Consider the following 18,932-nt stretch of genomic DNA (forward strand, 5'->3'; position numbering starts at 1 on the left):
TATGCTGTTCAGTGTCAGAGAGGATGTGGCACTATGGCCAGAGCTGCCGAATTTGGGTCTGGGGAACCAAGTTCAGCCTTCATGACCACTACACCAAAACAATCATAACTTTACGACTTTCGGTATTCACAGAAGGCATTTAGGAGTACTAAAGTTAGAATTTTGTCTCAATCAATCTTAAGTTTTGTTCTTTTTTTTTTTTTTTTTTGAAAACAGATTTTATTAGTTGCATGGTAGAAATACATCAAGTAATTCTCTGAGCACCAGAGACAATCACTAGAGCAAATGATCAATGACTGTAGCATGCAAACATTTTCATAGGCGGTTAATCAGTAGAATAGTCAAACAATGAAATGTCCAGTTGTGCAAGAAACCCCCATTAAGTTTTGTTCTTAAGTTTATCTTAACCCCAAAACTTAAAATCCTAAGTTTAGTACTCCTAAATGCCACCTGTGAATACCAAAAGTCGTAAAGTTAGGATTTTGTCTCAGATTACTTTTGTGAATCGGGCCCGAAGTCACCGTTTGAGCCAATTCACAACTGCAACTTGAAGTAACTTTCCTGGAAGGTGGCCTTCCTGTTGGCCATCACGTTATCTAGATGCATTAGTGAAATTCAGGCCTTCACAACAACAGAGGCTTATCTGCAATTCTTTCCAGATAAAGGGATTCTTTGTACCAATCCATCTTTTATTCCCAAGGTACCTTCTACAATTCATCTAAATGAACCAGTAGTTTTTTCCTCCTTTTTATCAGCTCCTTCTTCGTCAAATGAGCGAGCACTACATTCTCTGGGCATTAAACAATGTTTAAAGTTCTACTTGCAAAGTAATCAGCCCTTCCGAAAATCTACACAGTTACTCATTGCCTTCTCTGTACCTAGAAAGAGTCAGGCTTTGACGTGAACTTCCATCTCTCCCTGGATCTCATGCACTAATCTCTTCTGTCATGAGAGGGCTTGTCGCCCTAGTGTGTTGAGTGCGCTGCGACCTTAGAAACCAAAGGTGGCAGCTTCCTCTGCCTATTCGCCGGAGTGTCCTTGCCTGATATCTGCAGGGCGGAGGCATGGACAAACGTTCATACCTTCACAAAGCATTGATGTGTGGCAGAAGGTAGATGTAGCGGTTGGTCGAGCAGCTTTGCGGTGTTTATTCGCATAAGGCATGATCTTTGTTTCTTTTCTTTTGGATAAGTCTACTATTTCATAATAAGTCATTAATATGTTTTTTTAAAATTCTTTCTAATTCATGTTTGTTTATACGCATAATTGTATATGTATATATTATGAGCTCGTGTTCTATGCTCTTTATGATTATCTTTCATATTTAGGTTTCTGGATCACATGGTGGGATGGTTCACCTTACCCGCTCTCTGACCTTTTGGTACTGCTTGCTATTCTGATTCATTGTATAACATACAACAATGTCTCAACAGGTATTATTTAGTTGACGATTAGAGAAAGGAATGACACAGAACATGTTGCAGGGAGGAGGGAAAGACTGGGGAAGGGAAAAACTAAATAGAAATCAGACACCTGGAAACAATAAATGCAAAACAACTTTTTCATATACTTGATTGAAAGGTCAAAACAAAAGCATGATTACAATAAATGTCACGTAACCTTTACAGACCTGTGCACAATTGCTTGTGAAAAGATGAACAGCGCAAGTGACAAGTGAAGGGGTGTAAACAGCGGGAAAATTGCACAGAAAATCGATAGGATATAAAGTGAACTCTTATTGGTACCCGTACATTAATACATTAGTAAACAAAGATAGTTTTTTGGGGGACCACAAGAGTGGCATCTTGAATTGCCCTGCAAAGTTGACGGTGTTTCGGCCTGTGAAGATTTCCGGCCATCAGCAGGACCAGGTTACAATATTAATACAAGTGCTAGCTTGTAGTCGAGGATACATACAGCAAGTAGGGTGTAGCACTGCAATGGTGCTATAGATTAATTGCAACCACAGAGGGGTTCAGAGGTAATGGGGATTGAGCCTCGTGAGACTTAGAAATGAGGCAGGATAAGTGCCTGGGGAGCCACATTCACAGAGGGAAATTTGCTTCCAGTAAATGATTGCCGTTTTCACAGCGGTGTGTCCGGAGTAAATCGTGCTATTCTGATTCAAATATGTCAATATATAAAAGATACAGTACTGGAGAAAAAACAAGTTTTTTACCTGTAGTTCTCCAAGATTGATATATTTTAAAATCATATGCGACATTCCCTACTCCCCTTTTCAGGTTAACCTTTCATACCTCTCTCTTTTGCGTTTGGCACTCGTGTTCGAAATCTGAGGTATGGTGGCCCTACAGGGGAAGGAGACTCTATGGCCTACACTCTGATTGTCTAGAGTGTGGATGTTTTATAACAATTGTAATAGGTTGCTAAAGCTAGTGCATCTTATGGGCATTTTTACTGTTACCGTGGAACTCCTAGCATGACGACGAAAAAGTTTCAAGGATGTGAATCTATAGAGATATCAATATTGTAGAACTACAGTATACAGGTAAGTAACTTGTTTTATATCGGTGGTCTAAAGGTCTCTGAAAAGTGTCAGCTTGGATTCAAGTAAGCTCTTTGCCTTGTTGCTGTTTAAACAATGCTACGTACATTTGACTAGTAAAATCATTAATATGGATAAGCAAAGCTGATAAGCCCCCCTTTTAAACTTGCAATGGCAAGGTCAGTAGGTTACCATTTTGTTAGGGGAAGTGATAGGTAATAGACCAGCAACTTTGTGTGTTTCTGGCAACTGTCCTAGAAAGAAAGTACCATAACAATGAGCAGACTGCATTGGCAAATTTGAGCTGTGCCCTAAACAAAGTGTTATAAAATGGAGCAAGAATATGGAGTTTACAGTGTAAATTGTAAAATTGAACATGATGGATACTATTGACAATGGGCTGGTTTTCGATGGAGATACAAGAAAGCTAATGTACATGCATGTTTTTACTTTGTGAACAAAAATACACCCAAAAGATGTTACCATAACCACAAAGTAAAACAAATTAACATAAAAGGGAGACTAGTGAATAGCTTTGCCCTGCTAGAAAGACTAGGAGAGTGCATTTCATTAGCAAAAAGGATAAATGATTAATTAATAATTAATCTTGTTAATAATGTAAATCCATCTAAGATTAATCACGGACTTTGGAATCCCAAACTGTGTCTTGTTTCTTCTGCAGTCTAACAAAAGTACTACTTGAGCACCAACAACAAAACACAGTATAACATATGGAGCAGGGTAACCATCTACAAAATGGCATGGCCTTGATTAACAGCCCATCCAAGCATCAGCAATTCATGACAGCAATGGCTGAAGTTGGTTGACCCAAAGTCATCTCTCTCTGACTAGTTCTTATGGACTCTTTTTAAAACTGTTGGCAACATGAAGTCTGACAGACAAAAAAGGATATGTATCTTCTTTAGAACATTCCTTGATGAACACCCATACCATTTTGGTATGCGTCACCACCGTTAAAATTAGACGATAGGAAAGGGTGGGATGCACATACCAGATCATTACTGTTGTCATTTTTCTCAAATATTTTCTTCACCATTTTGCGCACTATAGATGTGTTTTCTGTTTTGAGTGGTTTACTAAAATGTTGTGTGAAGGGATGTCCTATGCAAATTTATAAGAAAATTGCTATTGTATCCCATTTCAAGACATTTTATGCTAGGTATTATATCACTGAATGGTAAGAAATATGATCTATTTGGTCATTCGAAAAATGTACATCTACTGTCATAGGGTTATACTTATATATGTAAATTACCTGGCACAGGTGATTTTAACTATTCAAAAAAGAGGGGGAGGTAGAGGAAGTGGTTAACCAGGTTCGCCCTCCACAGCATTAAGTTTACCAAAAAAGATCTGAGCACTCAGATCCAGAGAACCTGGCCACTTACGGAAACATGACACCTTTCGGTCTGTTTCAGAGCAGGGAAAAGAGAATATTTTCTTTTTAGTCCCCTCACTCACCGGAGTTTTCTCACGGTGACATGCTTCATCATAGGGGCTTCCCAACCCGCTGCGGGTTGAGGCGTGCTACGACTATCGATATTGCGTAGGAGCACTTTATTGTGAAGACTATGTGTCGTGTGATATGAAGCTAAGGGCAGGTGAAGTGGAGTGAGAGACTTAAATTAAAAATATCCTACTGGTGAGCTAAACTAACTTTATTCAGGCTCCAAGCGGATATATTAAAAATGGGGTGGATTACTGGGTAATCTTGTTCTGTTATGAAACACAGTACCCTGGTAAAGAGTCAACTAGTTTCGAGCTGTACCCCACAGCTCTTCTTCAGGACTACAACAGGGTCCAGCCCTGTGAGTACCACTCCAATCAAAACATGAATAGTATGCCTATATTAATATATGTATATACATACTCTTTTTCTGCAAGGTATTGGCATATCTGAAAAGAAAACATATCCAATGTTATTTGTTCAATGTTAAAATATAACCCGTTCCATAATTAATGCATTTACATATTAAAAAGAGTGTCTGGTGACTTTCATCGTGACAGTCTAGTAGTGACACCTTCACCCATTTCACACACACTGCAAGCTCGAGTGATCCCTCATATGAAGGATCCCCATTAGTGATTTATCTGTGGCAGTGCATTAATTTAAAACACAAATGCGGAGTGGTCTGTAGGTTCAAAACAAAACGTGACAGACAAAACACACGAAGGAAGAGGTAAAAAACATACTTTTGCTAAGGTTTAACTAAACCTCATGGTCAATCGCGGGTAAGTTAATTGTCCCCGTAATGCACCTAGACAGGAGGTAATCAGAAAATAAAATAGAGCTAGAGTACCTAAATATCGGTACCACACGCGTTTCAAAGGAAGCGCGTGGTCCTCGCAGCTGTACTATTACGTGAGCTAGGGCAGATCTTACTTGTTACGAGGCTCTGTTGTGACGGTAGACCTACTCGGCTTCCCGTGTGACCGGCGGACACTGTCTCGGTCTAACCGGAAGGGTAATAAACTATTTCAGATCCTGGTCTTACTTCCGCATGGGAAGCTAGACCGCATTTGTTATTCCAAGATGGCTACTCGTGTTGGAACTGCGCGGGGGCTATCTTAGAATTCTCGGCGTTTGTAAATAGACAAGTGCATGAGATTATAAACAGAGTGATGATGGGGAAAAAGGAACAAACAACATATAAAATGGGACTTATGATTGTTTATGTAAACTCATTATTTCTCCTTATTATCAAGATGTTCAATAATAAGGGCTCATTATTTTTCAAGTTCATTTATAACTTACAAAAGATGGTTTTTTTCAGTAGATTTTATCCAGAAGAAAGGGCAACACAAGGCTTATCATTGTTATAATTACTTCGCCAAAAGTCCCCATGGAATGGTATCATTTAATCCATGGGTATCAGTTTTCAACTTGTACACCCATCGTTGTTCTTTGTCTAACAGGCGATGTTCCAAGTTGTCATGTCCATACAGTCTTTCTAGGATTACCCACTTCATGTCATTGGGAGTGTGGTTTCTTTCAATAAAATGGGATACCATTTTGGTCGTGATCTTCTTCCGTCTGATGTTACTTCTGTGCTCGACTATCCTGGTGCTGGCTTTTCTGGTTGTCATGCCAATGTAGTGTAATTTACAGTTACAGGTAATCATATACACTACACCAGAAGTGTTACAGTTGGTAAAGTCTTTCAATTCCCAGGTCCTGTTGTTATTAAATGTTATACTCTTAGTGACACTTGTCAGGTGACAGACACTACAGTCACCACATGGGTAGTGTCCTGTGGGCACCGTACTGATAGTTCTTTGTTTGGGGTTCCTGTTTTCCACTTTTGGGCGAGTATGGACTAAGTAATCTTTTAAATTTTTACTTCTTTTGTGACTAAACATGGGTTTTGGTATGTCTAGACTGCCACAGTTCAGAGTACGCCAGTGTTTTCTGATGATGTTTGTTACTTTATTTGAGGCAATATTGTAGGTAGTGATGCAAATTGGTCTTTTTTCTGGGCTCTCTTTGATGGTTTTTGGTTCCAATAATGCCTCTCTGTTATTGTTGCCAGCTCGTTTTTTTGCTTTTCTCACCAGATGTGCTGGGTATTGTCTGTCCAATAGTTTTTTCGTGAGATCATTGGCTTGTTGGTTAAAAGCCTCCTTTGAACTGCAATTGCGTCTTAATCTTAAAAACTGGCCAAAGGGTAAATTCTCTTTTAGGTGTCTCGGATGGAAGCTGTCAAAAACTAGAAGGCAGTTTCTTGCAGTTGGTTTAAAATGCGTGGTAGTACTGAGAGACAGTCCATCAACCATGATATTCAAATCCAAAAACACCAATTGTGACCTGCTCATAGTGTGTGTAAACTTGAGATAGGGATCCTGTTGGTTTAACCATATCAGAAAATCTTGCGCCTCTATCTCCGTACCTTCCCAGATGAGAAGGACATCATCGATGTACCTTTTCCAGAGACTCACATGTTGTCTGTGAGGATTCGAATCATTAAGGATTTTCCATTTTTCTAGGTGGTGAACGTATAACCCTGCTACGCTCGGCGCAAAAGTACTTCCCATGCTGGTACCATGGGACTGCCGGTAGAGGGTATCTTCAAAACGAAAGAAACTCTCTGTAAGGGCCAAGCGACAACATTCTAGGACGACATGACGATGTGTTTGGTACTCCCATTCTTGTTCAAATAAGACATCCTCCAATATCTGTAGAGTGTCAGCATGGGGTAAGCTTGTATAAAGACTTTCCACGTCTAATCCAATCAGAATGTTCCTTGTGGGGTCAAATGGTAGGTCTTTAAGTACTGTAAGTACCGATTTGGTGTCCTGTAAATAGGTTTCCGTAGATTGGATCAATGGTCTTAGGAAAGCATCGGCATATTTAGATAGAGGTTCCAATATTGATCCTATGCCCGATACTATCGGTCTGCCAGGTGGGTTTGTTGTGGATTTGTGAATTTTTGGTGCTGTGTAGAAGTAGGGAACTATAGGGTTTTTGGTCTCCCAAAAATCTGCCTCTTTTTTTGTTAGCCAATTGTTGGCGGTAGCTTCTTCTGTTAGATACGCTATCTCCCTTCTTAGACGGTTGGTAGGGTCTTCAGTGATTTCCACATAATTTCTTTGGTCAGACAGTAGGCCAAGGCAGACTTCCCTGTATGTGGTAGTGTTTTGCAGCACTATCGCACCACCTTTGTCCGCTGGTTTTAGTGTTATCTCCTTTATGGATGATAATTGCTTCAGTGCTTCATTTTCTGCTTTACTCAGGTTATGATAGACTTTGATAGTTTTTGGGTCGATTTCAGCAATATCCTTCATAACCGCCTTTTCAAAAGCCAACACCTCCACAGGGAGATTTGCACTTGGGGGGGTGAAGGTGGATTTCTTATGTAGGCCAGTGTCGCTAGTATGTTGATTGGTTAGAGGTTTATCTTTGAAGAAAACCTGTAGTTTTATCTTTCTGATGAAGTCATTTATCTCTCGGGCTAGTAGGAACTTGTCCATCGTAGGGGTTGGGACAAAACCTAGTCCTTTCTCCAACACTTTTCTTTGGATGTCTGTGATGTCGATGTCAGATAGATTTACTACTAAGCTGGTGGTTTGCTCGTTGTCGGTTGATCTACTGGTCCCATGCTCCTGGTGTGGCTCCGTGATGTTTCTATTGGTTGGGCCCATTGGACTTGTTGGGATTTTCTTGTCTTTCCTCTTTGTTGGCCTCTGCCTCTCGCTAAAAAAGGCTGCTGTTGTTGTTCTTGTCTTTGTGTATTTTCCCAGAAATTCTGTGCTTGGTGGGGATATTGTGGCGGAAAACCCGGTGGTCCATAAAAGAAATGGTGAGGTGGTGGCGGTGGGCCATAAGTGGCCAGGTTCTCTGGATCTGAGTGCTCAGATCTTTTTTGGTAAACAGGTGATTTTAATACATGGGATTTTTAGGCTGATTTGGTCCATGTGAGGCAGCTAAACCTTAATACTTTATGAAAATGAGAAGGTGATGTTTGAGGACTAAACATGCATTTACTGAAAATTAAAACTAGTATTTTTAGGCAGAAATAAAACTTAATCAGAAAATAAAAAGGTGTTCAAGATAATAGTTTGTTATCCAAACCAAAATCTACAAATCTACCAAGCTTGTATTTGACATTCAAATGTACATATTTTCAGTAACCTGTAAGCTGATATTTGGAGACAAAATAGTTCTGTCTAAAATATATTTAAACCTCCAGTTTGTAAAGTAATTCATACTCTTGCTATTCACGTCCTTGTTGCCTTACATTACTTGCAGCTGTCAGTGTTTTATTACTCATGTGGTGGCATTAGTGATTTATACTCCATTATGACATTGTTAACTCTGCCTGATGCACAGAACCGATCAGTACTGATAATGATAATGGTGACCATTCTAAACTTACCTTATACTGATACTTTGTATCCTTACCTTTTCCTAAATTACTAGATCATGACTTGTTTTTCTAAACCAAGCTCGACATTCCTTCACCAGTCATGATTACTTTACACATATTGTGGTTCTTAATTGTGAGAAAGTGCCCTCTTTCTGCATGGTGGCCCCACTCTTTGCTGAACTGCTGATGTGCTTTGACTGAGTGTGTCCTGGGCTCCTGCTAATCAGGTACCCAGTGCCTATGTTCTTTCCCTAAAACTGCATTGAAGCCCAAACCCAATTGGCATCTCTGGCCACAGGTCAGCCCCTACAGTGTCTAAGTCAATTCTTAGACATTGTATATGGTGCTGGGAGTTTGTCATTACGTACTCCACAGCACCATAGTGGCTGCACTGAAAACTGAGAAGTTTGGTATCAAACTTCTCAGCACATTAAACCCACTCTGATGCCAGTGTGGGATTTAATGAAAATGCACACAGAGGGCATCTTTGAGATGCCCCCTGAAAAACGACCTACTACTAGTATCCAGGCTTTCAGCTGCCACCACCAGACATGTTTCTGAATCCCTGGGAAGAGAGCCTGGTGCTCTCGGGGGCCTGAAACAATGCGCATCCTGGGACGAGGTGCCAAGCCTACTCCCCCAGGATGGGCAGCGTCCACGAAAGGGAGGCTTCAAAGGCTTGCCACCTTTGAGTTTCCCGGGTCCACTTGCTGCTTCCATCAACTGGTCCCTACGGTTCTGACCCTCGCTGTAGGCGGGAGCACCGGTGGGAAATTCAAGTGAGGAAGGGAGGTGTGCCCACCTCTGCCACCTCCACCCCTCAGGTGGGGTAGGTGAGGTGAAACCCAACTCTCAGTACCCGCCAGGTCTCCAAAACCTTGACCTGGAGCTGGTAAGAAGATCCAACCCTAAAAGGCACCCCCTGCACCCGACGCCCCACGGCCTTGGGTGACGCAACCGACGGTGCCTAACCAACCCCCAGCATCCCAACTTACCTCTCCAAGTGGTGGTTGCACCCAGAAGACCTTCGTCCTCGAGCCTGCAGTGTGTTTGCAAACCGGAGACTCCCTATTGAAAGCTACAGGGCGCCTGACTCCAAAACAGCACTCTCCACCCGGCCGCCCCATTGCCACTGATGGTGCACCTTTTGTGCTGGCTTGAACCCCCATTTGCCCTGAGCTTACGTCCAGGAGCTTTGCTCCCACAACCAAGTGGCCTGCTTGTCAGCAGCCACCAACCGGAGGCCTTCTATCCGCCTTTAGATAACATTGGGCCTCAGCACTCTGCACCCAGCCGCCCTAGTAATAATAATGGTAATGTAGTTTCTTATATAGCGCACGTATCACCACAAAGGGTATCTCCGCGCTTGCTTTGGGAACCCGTCCTGGTTTTTTCCTGTGGGATAGCCCTTCTGGGCACCCCCAAGGTGAAAGCCAGGCATCCCGCCGCGGGGGGCCGTAGTGGAGATTGAGCAAGCTATTGCCCAGAGTTGCAGAGCGTGAACCCCTGATTCAAGTAGGCACCGAAGCGAGAACTATAAGGTCCGTGGACATTTGGGCTCCAAACCCTGCCGCATCGGGAATTGAACCCTGGTTCCAGGCCGACCTCTGCTTCTGGGTCTGCCTCCTCTAACCGGTGAGCCACACTTCTCCACTAGTGCGGCTGAGGGTGTAACCAGAGTGCATCTTTGACCCTGGGGGACCCCTGAGTCTAACCCTAGAATACCAACTTCCACACCCTATTTTTCTCTATAGGATAACATTGACTGTTTTTTTGTGAAAAGTTTCTATATGTGGAGTTGGAAAATCTAAGAAACCCTTTAAAACTGTAACTAAATAACAAAAACACTTTTACTTACCTGATCACAGGAAATGCCCAAGTGCAGTATCCAGGTATACTGCACTGTGAAGGAAAAGTAATCTGTAAAGTAATCTACTTCAGTCTACTAAAGACAATGGAAAGTATATGTACAGTATATCAAAAACATTGCACTACTAGTAGCTCTTCTGTAATCAAATCAAAGTGCATATACAATTGAAATTCAAACTGTTTACAAACTGCATTGCTACTGTAAAGTATGTGCCAGGCTTGCTTGGTTTTAGAAAATAAAATAAATTAAAGAATATTTTGTATAGAAACTTTGAGTGTGTGATGTCATTTGCTGATTGAGTGTGTACAACAAATGCTTAACACTACCCTCTGATACAGCCTTACTGCTCGTCCACACTACCACAAATAGAGAGTAAGATGCTATCTACTTTTACCTCTGCCTACCTTTGGGGTTCCACTGGACTCTATACACACTATATCTCACTTTGGTATAGTATATACAGAGCCAGCTCCCTACATTAACCTTTTCACTTTTGTTGAACCACCACATAATCATTTCTGGATCTCAGGGACCCCCACTGAATCATTGGATTTTGGGGACCCCCACTTAGCCACTACTAGAAGCTGGGGACCTCAGCTTGAACATTATCGTTAATTTGAACTGCAAAACAATACAAAAAAATGGAGAAACAAGCATTCATCAAAAATTACCCAAATTATGAAATATTTTATTAAATTAACAAACCGATAAAAAAAATCAGCATTTTATTTTTAGTGGAAAGGATGACGTTTTTATCCAGTATTGGGATATCTTTCATAGTCACATGCCTGAATCATTCCCCGTCGCCGAGGCGGGAGTCCCACAGTGAATATAAAAGTAGTGCCAAAGGTAAATAATAGTAGTAGGCCCAAAGAAAAAGGCCCGAGGCCTAAATCTTAGCAGCCTATCGACCTCGTTATGGTAAAAGAACCAAAAGTTTTTTTTTTTTTATTATTACATTTTTTATTACATGCTACCAATGTACACTGCCTTTTGCCTACAACCCTGGGGCCGGCGGATGAATATATGGACGGCGTTACACAGCTATATTGGCCAACATCCCGGAGGGCAGGCAGCGAGATATTAACCACATATAGTTCAATATAGTACATTGTCAACAGTGCAGGTGAAAAACAGTTCCCAACATAATCTCAAATAAATCGTACAAACCTCTCCCCCAGTTACCGACCCCTTAGCAGCCGAAATCGCACTTCATGAACTGTCCTCCCTAGTCTCCTGTGTCTTATCTGTTGTCCTCCAGGCACCTCACTATTGTCCCCTCTTCTTGTTAATGGTGCACAATGCTGCCATTGCCCTCTGCCCTAAACGTGTTCTCCTTCGGGATTCATAACATAGTCTCTGCACCTCCACACAAGCATTCATCTCACTGGATGTCAGCTCTCCCCAATCTTAGCCAATCAGAGAATGGTTCCCATATGTCAGTCGCTCTGGACCTGCTCGGAATTAACTCCCAAAACACAGACAACTGATCCCTGCAATACGTCACTGCCGTAATCCAGTCAACTACCCTGGGCGGTCTTCGTTTTTTCCAATGAATAGCCACCTGTCGTTTCACTAGCAACAACAACATAGCCACAAGTTTACGGTGTTCACTGGGTATTTCCTGAACATATCCCAATAATGCTACTATAGGTGTAGTCTGTATTGTGACACTTGTTATGCGTTCTATATGCTGGAAAATGTCCGCCCAGTATTGGAACACTAGTCTACATTCCCAGGCCAGGTGGGTAAACGTGGCGCTCTGGGCGCCACATCTCCAACATCTCGCCTCTTGAAGTAAGCCCATACCTAAAAGCTGTGACGGTGTGCGATATAATCTATGCAGGAAATTAAAGTGGATTAATCAGAGTCTATAGTTTGGTGACAGGTGTTCGAGCTGTGTGCAACAGAACTGCCACTGCTTATCAGAAATAACCAGTCCTGCTTCCTCTTCCCAGTCCGTTTTAGAGCTAGTGTGCGTGATTGGAGATTCACGCTGCGTTATGCTGTAAATGCGTGTAATGAGTTTCTTCAGTGATGAATTCAATAAAAGATTCTCCAGTGCAGGCAGGGATGGTGGTTCACTCGGAAATTGTTTATATCTAGATCTGCATGCCGCCCTGATCTGATAATATAATATCGTGTCGGCTGCTGTAGGTGTCTGTGATGTACACATATGTGATGTTGTTAAAAACTCTCCATCAGGAAATAGGTGTCTCCCTATCTCCAACTTGTGCGCTCTTACCCGCAGCCCAGTTGCCTTATCTAAGAGAGGATTAAGGGGTTAGCGTCTAGCGGCATAGACGGTGCATACAGCACCTCCAGCTTTGCTCTCCTCGCTATATTTTTCCATGCCCACCTCACCACCTCCACTGTGTCAATCTCCTGTTGCGGACGTTTATAGGGCTGAAATATCGCCGTGTTCAGTGGGAACGGCGCAATCCTGTCGATTTCCACCGCCATGTGTGGTGGAAACGGTGTGGGATGGTGCCAAAAATAATAATAATAATAATAATAATCCACATTTGTAAAGCGCACAATCACCCGTAAGGGTCTCTAGGCACTGGGGGCCGTCGGAAAGATTAAGCAAGCTATTGCCCAGAGTCACATGGTGCTGGGCTAATCTGCCACCGGTGCCGGGGATCGAACCGTGATCTCCAGATTCCGGAGTCAGTCGCCCTAGCCACGGCGCCACACCAATGTAAAAATTGGGCCTGTGCGCTATAGGCGTAGAGTTCAAAATCCGGGGCTACCAACTCACCTTGCGTGAAAGGTAATGTTAGTGTGTTCCATGATATTCGGGGTTGTCTGCCCGCCCATACCAACTCCAGCAGAGCGGCGCCTCTTAAAGAAGTGGGCATTCAATGGCATAGGGATATTAACAAAGAGGTATAAAAATTTGGACAAAATCACCATCTTAGCGATGGCTATGCGTCCCGTTAGACGCATAGCGGTAGCTTCTTCCACCTAGGCAGCTTGCCCTCTAGCCAGTCCATCGCTCTACCGTAATTAGCCGCCCATATTTCTTGTAAAGATCTACTTATATAGATAGGGTGAAATATGGGGGGGTGGGATCCAACTTTTAGCTTTTTAAAAAAAAAACATTTTTAATTGCTTTATTCTTTTTTTTGTATTTTATTTTATTTTTACTGTAATGATTTTAAATAATTGAACGGTAAAAAAAAAATAGAAATATAGATACCTAAGTATTTTGTTTCTCCCTCTGCCCACTGGATCGGGTATTCCGATATGAAAGGAGCAGTGCTGTCTGTTAGTGGCAGTATCCTTGATTTCTTCCAATTTATCTGTATTCCCATCAGCCCTCCGTATCTAATAAACACCCTCATCAGTACATCTAGATTGTCACCAGGGTCCGACAAGTATATAGTCATGTCATCTGCATACATGTATATCAAAATGCCTCTGGTCGTAAATCCGATGCTTATCTGTGTGTGGAATTGCCGGAGGCTCGCCGCCAGAGGTTCCATCGCTATAGCGAACAATAGCGGTGACAGTGGGCATCCCTGTCGCGTCCCTCTGGTAATGTTAAAAGGCTCAGATATCTGGCCGTTTATCTTAATTCTGGCTGCCGGGTTCGTATATAGTATTTTAATTTGCTTTATAAATAGTGGGCTAAAGCCTAGGCGCGCCAACACAGTAAAGAGAAATTCCCATTCAAGAGAATCGAACGCTTTAGTGGCGTCAAACAGCGCGGCAGCAGCCTTTACCTGTGGGTTCAAGTAATGAAGTACACCAAAGATTGTCCTCCGATTATGAGCAGTAGAGCGGCCCGGTATGAAACCCGACTGATCTGGTAAGGCTATTTGTGGCAGCATAGGCTGAAATCTGTTAGCAAGTAATTTAGCGTATATTTTAGCGTCTAAGTTGATGAGGGATAGCGGACAATATGAATCCGGCGATGTCGGGTCTTTGTCTGGTTTTAGAATGGTTATTATAGGGTCTCTCGAAGTGTCCAGGGAAGCATTCCGGTCTCCATGGCCTCCTGATATACCTGTAACAGCCTAGGGGCTAGGATATCTACATACCCTTTATCAAGCGAGCGATGAGCAGCAAGGCCCAACCGCAGTCGCGGGGCCCGATAATGACACTGTACTTTCAAAGGCTCAGGTCGAGGCATCGCCGGAAGGCCTTAGCCAAGATTTTAATCCACATTCTATAGCTCCGCGTCAAGGCCCGGCTAAGAATATTTCTAAGGAGCCATCAGTTGATCAACCACAATCAGCGGTGAAATCGAAACTGAAACCAGCAGATGCTAAATCGAAACCGAAACTGCTAAAGACAGTCCTCGGATCGACGGCTTCGGTTTCATCGGATCCAATCAAATTGAAGTGTCATCGACCCTTCGAGGTCACAAGGGGGTGTCGGCCAGAAGATCGGGGCGCCGAAGCCTGTATCTAAGGTCATTTTTTTTTTTTTTTTTTAAACAAGACAGGAGTATAACCCTTAGACCAAGTCAGGACTGGGTAGATAAGGTGCAATTAGAAGACAATGTCCTGAAAGGTAAAAGTCAATAGGCAATTAATCATAGCATGCACATAGCATTACTTGGGTGGACAAGAAGGAGATAACTCATAGTTTTTGTCAAAAGGAACTTATTCCGTTTTATGTGGAAAACATTCATTTCATGGTCGGATACAGTTAGACAAACAGCACTGCATAGAATGTAATGACAACCACATGGGACTTGGTGCAACAAACGTGAATAAATAGTGCAGGTGGCGACGCAAGTGAAAGAAAACAGCATAGTCGGCGCACTGTGCAAGTGGTGCAGGCTATTTACAGTGGGTGGCTAGAACGGCGCATGTGCCATTGTGATATCACAGTGGGCACAGTTAATTTTGGTTCAGGTCTAAAGCCACTAAGAGAAAGTGCGCCTGTTATTCAGGCTGTTGGGTCGACGGCGTTTCGATCCAGAGAAATTAGGATCATCATCAGGACTGGTTGTCTGAATTAGGAAGTGCTTAGAAGGATCCCAGAGATTATGAATCCTAAAGATTAAGTAGAATAGGTAGGTTGGTATAAGGCAGCTTGGTGAGTCACCAATAAGTTGGTGTCTTCGCTAATGGGCCAGGCGGTAATTCATGTCTTTTGTAGGTGGTCCCTTGCTTAAAAATTTTACGTCGTTTGAAGCCTCGAACATTCTTTCTCCTTCAGGCGGAGAAAGAATGTTCGAGGCTTCAAACGACGTCAAGCCTGGCTACGCATCTCTGGTTTCAAGCCAGAGATCCAAACAACTTTACTCAATCAGCTGGTTAACCCTGACTTTCTATTTGGTCCTGATGTAGACACGACCCTAGAAAAAATTAAGAAAGACAGTGAGACAGCCAAATCCATGGAAGCTCTGCAGTCACAACAGTTCATGGCCGGTTCCTTTTGTCGCTCCGGTAACAGGGGAGCCTCTGGAGGTCAAGCATCACAGCAAGCCCAATACAACAAAGGAGGCACACAGACCACCTATAACAAAAACAATAGGGGTGGATACCGTGGGAACAGAAACAAAGGCAGAGGACGAGGAAATAATAATGCCAGATACTCTGCCACCAATAAACAGTGACGTCTTGTCACTGCCCCCAGACCATATAACACAGGTGGGGGAAGACTTCAGCAGTTCCTGCCAGTCTGGGAAGGCATTACCACAGACAGGTGGGTGAGACAACTTATCCAATATGGCTATTGTCTAGAACTAACCTCCACTCCACCCAACATACCCCCAAGGCACCGTCCTATGTCCGCAGAGCACATGCACTTATTGCAGCAAGAAGTCATCTGCATGCTGCAAAAAGGGGCCATAGAACTCGTGCCTTTAGAACAGCAGGGTACAGGGGTGTATTCGCTGTACTTCTTAATCCCAAAAAAGGATGAGTCTCTCAGGCCCATTCTAGACCTCAGACCCCTGAACCAGTACACATTTTCACATGCTCACTCTGCAGCAAGTTCTACCATTGCTCAGTCAGGGAGATTTCCTAGCAACCCTAGACCTGAAGGACGCATATTTCCACATTCCAAATCACCCAGGACACAGGAAATATCCCAGGTTCACCATAAACAACCAGCATTACCAGTTCAAGGTTCTGCCTTTCGGGGTCACTACAGCCCCCAGAGTGTTTACCAAGTGCTTGGCGACAGTAGCTGCGCACCTTCGGATACAACACATCCATGTCTATCCTTATCTGGACGACTGGCTTATCCAAGCAAAGTCAGCCCAGCAATGTGCCAGGCACATGTCCCGCACGATTCACCTCCTACACAGTCTAGGATTTTCACTGAATTACTCAAAATCTCATCTTCAACCTGCACATGTACAACAGTACCTAGGAGCGACAATAAACACTCTGGCAGCAACAGCACAGCCAAACTCAGCAAGAATCAACAGCATGCAATTGCTGATTCAGAAATTCAGACCCCAACACTCACTTCCAGCGCAAGTATTTATGCAGCTGATAGGTATGATGGCCTCCTGCATCTTCATAGTGCAGGGACTATGGACGACGCAGCAGCAGAAGATGCACATCAACCTGCTGGAACTGATGGCAATCTTCATGGCGATGAAGGCGTTCAGATTGCATTTGTGCAACAAAGTCGTGCTGATCCGGACGTACAACATGACTGCCATGTATTACATCCAGAAGCAGGGAGGGACACACTCTCCACAATTGTCACATCTAGCCCAGTGCATGTGGAAGTGGGCCATTCAAAGAAACATGTTCCTCATGGCGGAACATCTCCCAGGCAAGGACAACCAGATGGCGAATCTGGTCAGCAGGCACAGCCATCAGATGCACGAGTGGGAGATGCACCCCTCGGTGCTCCAACCGTATTTCCAGCAGTGGGGTCATCCAGAGATAGACCTATTCGCCACAAAGGAAAACGCAAAATGCCAAACCTTCGCCGCCAGGTTCCCACACCCGCAGTCTCAGGGCAATGCGATATGGATGAACTGGTCAGGCAGATTTGCGTACGCTTTTCCTCCAGCACCGCTCCTACCGCTAGTGGCACACAAACTGCGGCAGCACTCAATGACACTCATCCTAGTTGCTCCAACATGGACAAGGCAGGCATGGTACACCACATTCCTAGAACTTTCAGTGGTGCCTCACTAACGACTGCGACTCACACCCAGTCTCCTCACTCAGAGCCGTGGAGACATTCAGCACCCAGATCTGCAACAGTTGAGCCTTGCGATATGGCTCCTGAGGTCATAGAGTTTGGCTACCTGAACCTGCCCCCTGACTGTATGAACATTATCAAGGAGGCAAGAAGACCTACAACCAGGGCATGCTATGCGGCAAAATGGAAGCGATTTGTCATTTATTGTTCCAATAATTACATAAATCCGCTAGATGCATCAACGCAAAACATTATGTTATTTGTTGCATCTACACAGATGCAATCTGGCATATAGTTCCATCAGGATACATTTAGCTGCAATGGCAGCTTATCTTCAAAACAGACAGCATCTTTCCCTTTTCAGAGTGCCAGCCATTAAAGCTTTTATGTAGGGACTCAAAAGAGTAATTCCTCCCAGACACCTGCCTTCACCTGTCTGGAATCTAAACATAGTTCTCACCATACTGATGGGACCACCTTTTGAACCTCTTCACTCTTGTGAGATACAGTTTCTGACATGGAAGGTGGCCTTTCTAGTAGCGATCACATTGCTAAGAAGAGTTAGTGAGCTTCAAGCCCTAACTATTCAGGAGCCATTCATACAGATTCATGCTAATAGGGTAGTGCTGCGTACCAACCCTACATTTATGCCTAAGGTGGTGTCACAGTTCCACATTACTCAAACAATAGAACTGCCAGTATTCTTCCCAAATCCAGATTCAGTGGCAGACCGAGCACTGTGCACACACTAGATGTTAAAAGAGCTCTTCTGTATTACATAGACAGGACAAAAGATTTCAGGAAAACTAAGCAACTGTTTGTTGCCTTTTGTCCACAGCACACAGGCAACCCCATTCCCAAATCGGGTATAGCCAGATGGATTGTTAAGTGCATACAGGTCTGTTATCAAAAGGCTAAACGCACATTAACAGTTCCCCCAAGAGCGCATGCCACACGCAAGTTAGGGGCATCCATGGCTTTCCTAGGTAACATTCCTCTAGAGGATATATGTAGAGCAGCCACATGGACCACCATGCATACGTTTACCAAACACTACTGCGTGGATGTACACTCCAAACAGCAAGCTGCTGTAGGACAGGCTGTTCTCAGAACTCTTTTTCAGACTGCTGCAGCTGGCACGGGCAACCACCGCTAAGGAGGAAACTGCTATTTATTCTATGCACAGATATGAATTCAGCAGCCCACATGCCTCGAACGGAATATGCTACTTACCAGTATGCATCTGTTCTTGGCATGTAGGGCTGCTGACATTCATATCGCCCGCCCTCCTCCCCGGTGCCTGTCGCAGCTGTAGCACTCAGAATTATTCTCAGGCATGGTCATCACTTACTGTATTATACTCCATCTCTGCCACAATGGCGAAAAACAATCTGAGGATGGAGAGGATGCCCATGCGCACTGTAGTCCAGGGGAGGAGCCACCTATCTCGTGATACTTCGAAGACTCTTCCAGAACAACAATGTGCAATCATCCGGACCCAACACTAGGCGGCGATCTATGCACAGATATGAATGTCAGCAGC

At 43.6% G+C, this 18,932-nt stretch overlaps 1 protein-coding gene across 2 annotated transcripts in view; it reads left to right on the plus strand.

Moving 5' to 3' along the window:
- DHX38 (DEAH-box helicase 38) overlaps window positions 1-18,932 on the plus strand; it is a 1,070,683-nt gene that overhangs the window by 624,502 nt on the left and 427,249 nt on the right. The gene's annotated exons all lie outside the window — the stretch shown is intronic.

Source organism: Lissotriton vulgaris, chromosome 12 (assembly GCF_964263255.1).
Source record: "Lissotriton vulgaris chromosome 12, aLisVul1.2, whole genome shotgun sequence".
Classification (NCBI taxonomy): domain Eukaryota; kingdom Metazoa; phylum Chordata; class Amphibia; order Caudata; family Salamandridae; genus Lissotriton; species Lissotriton vulgaris.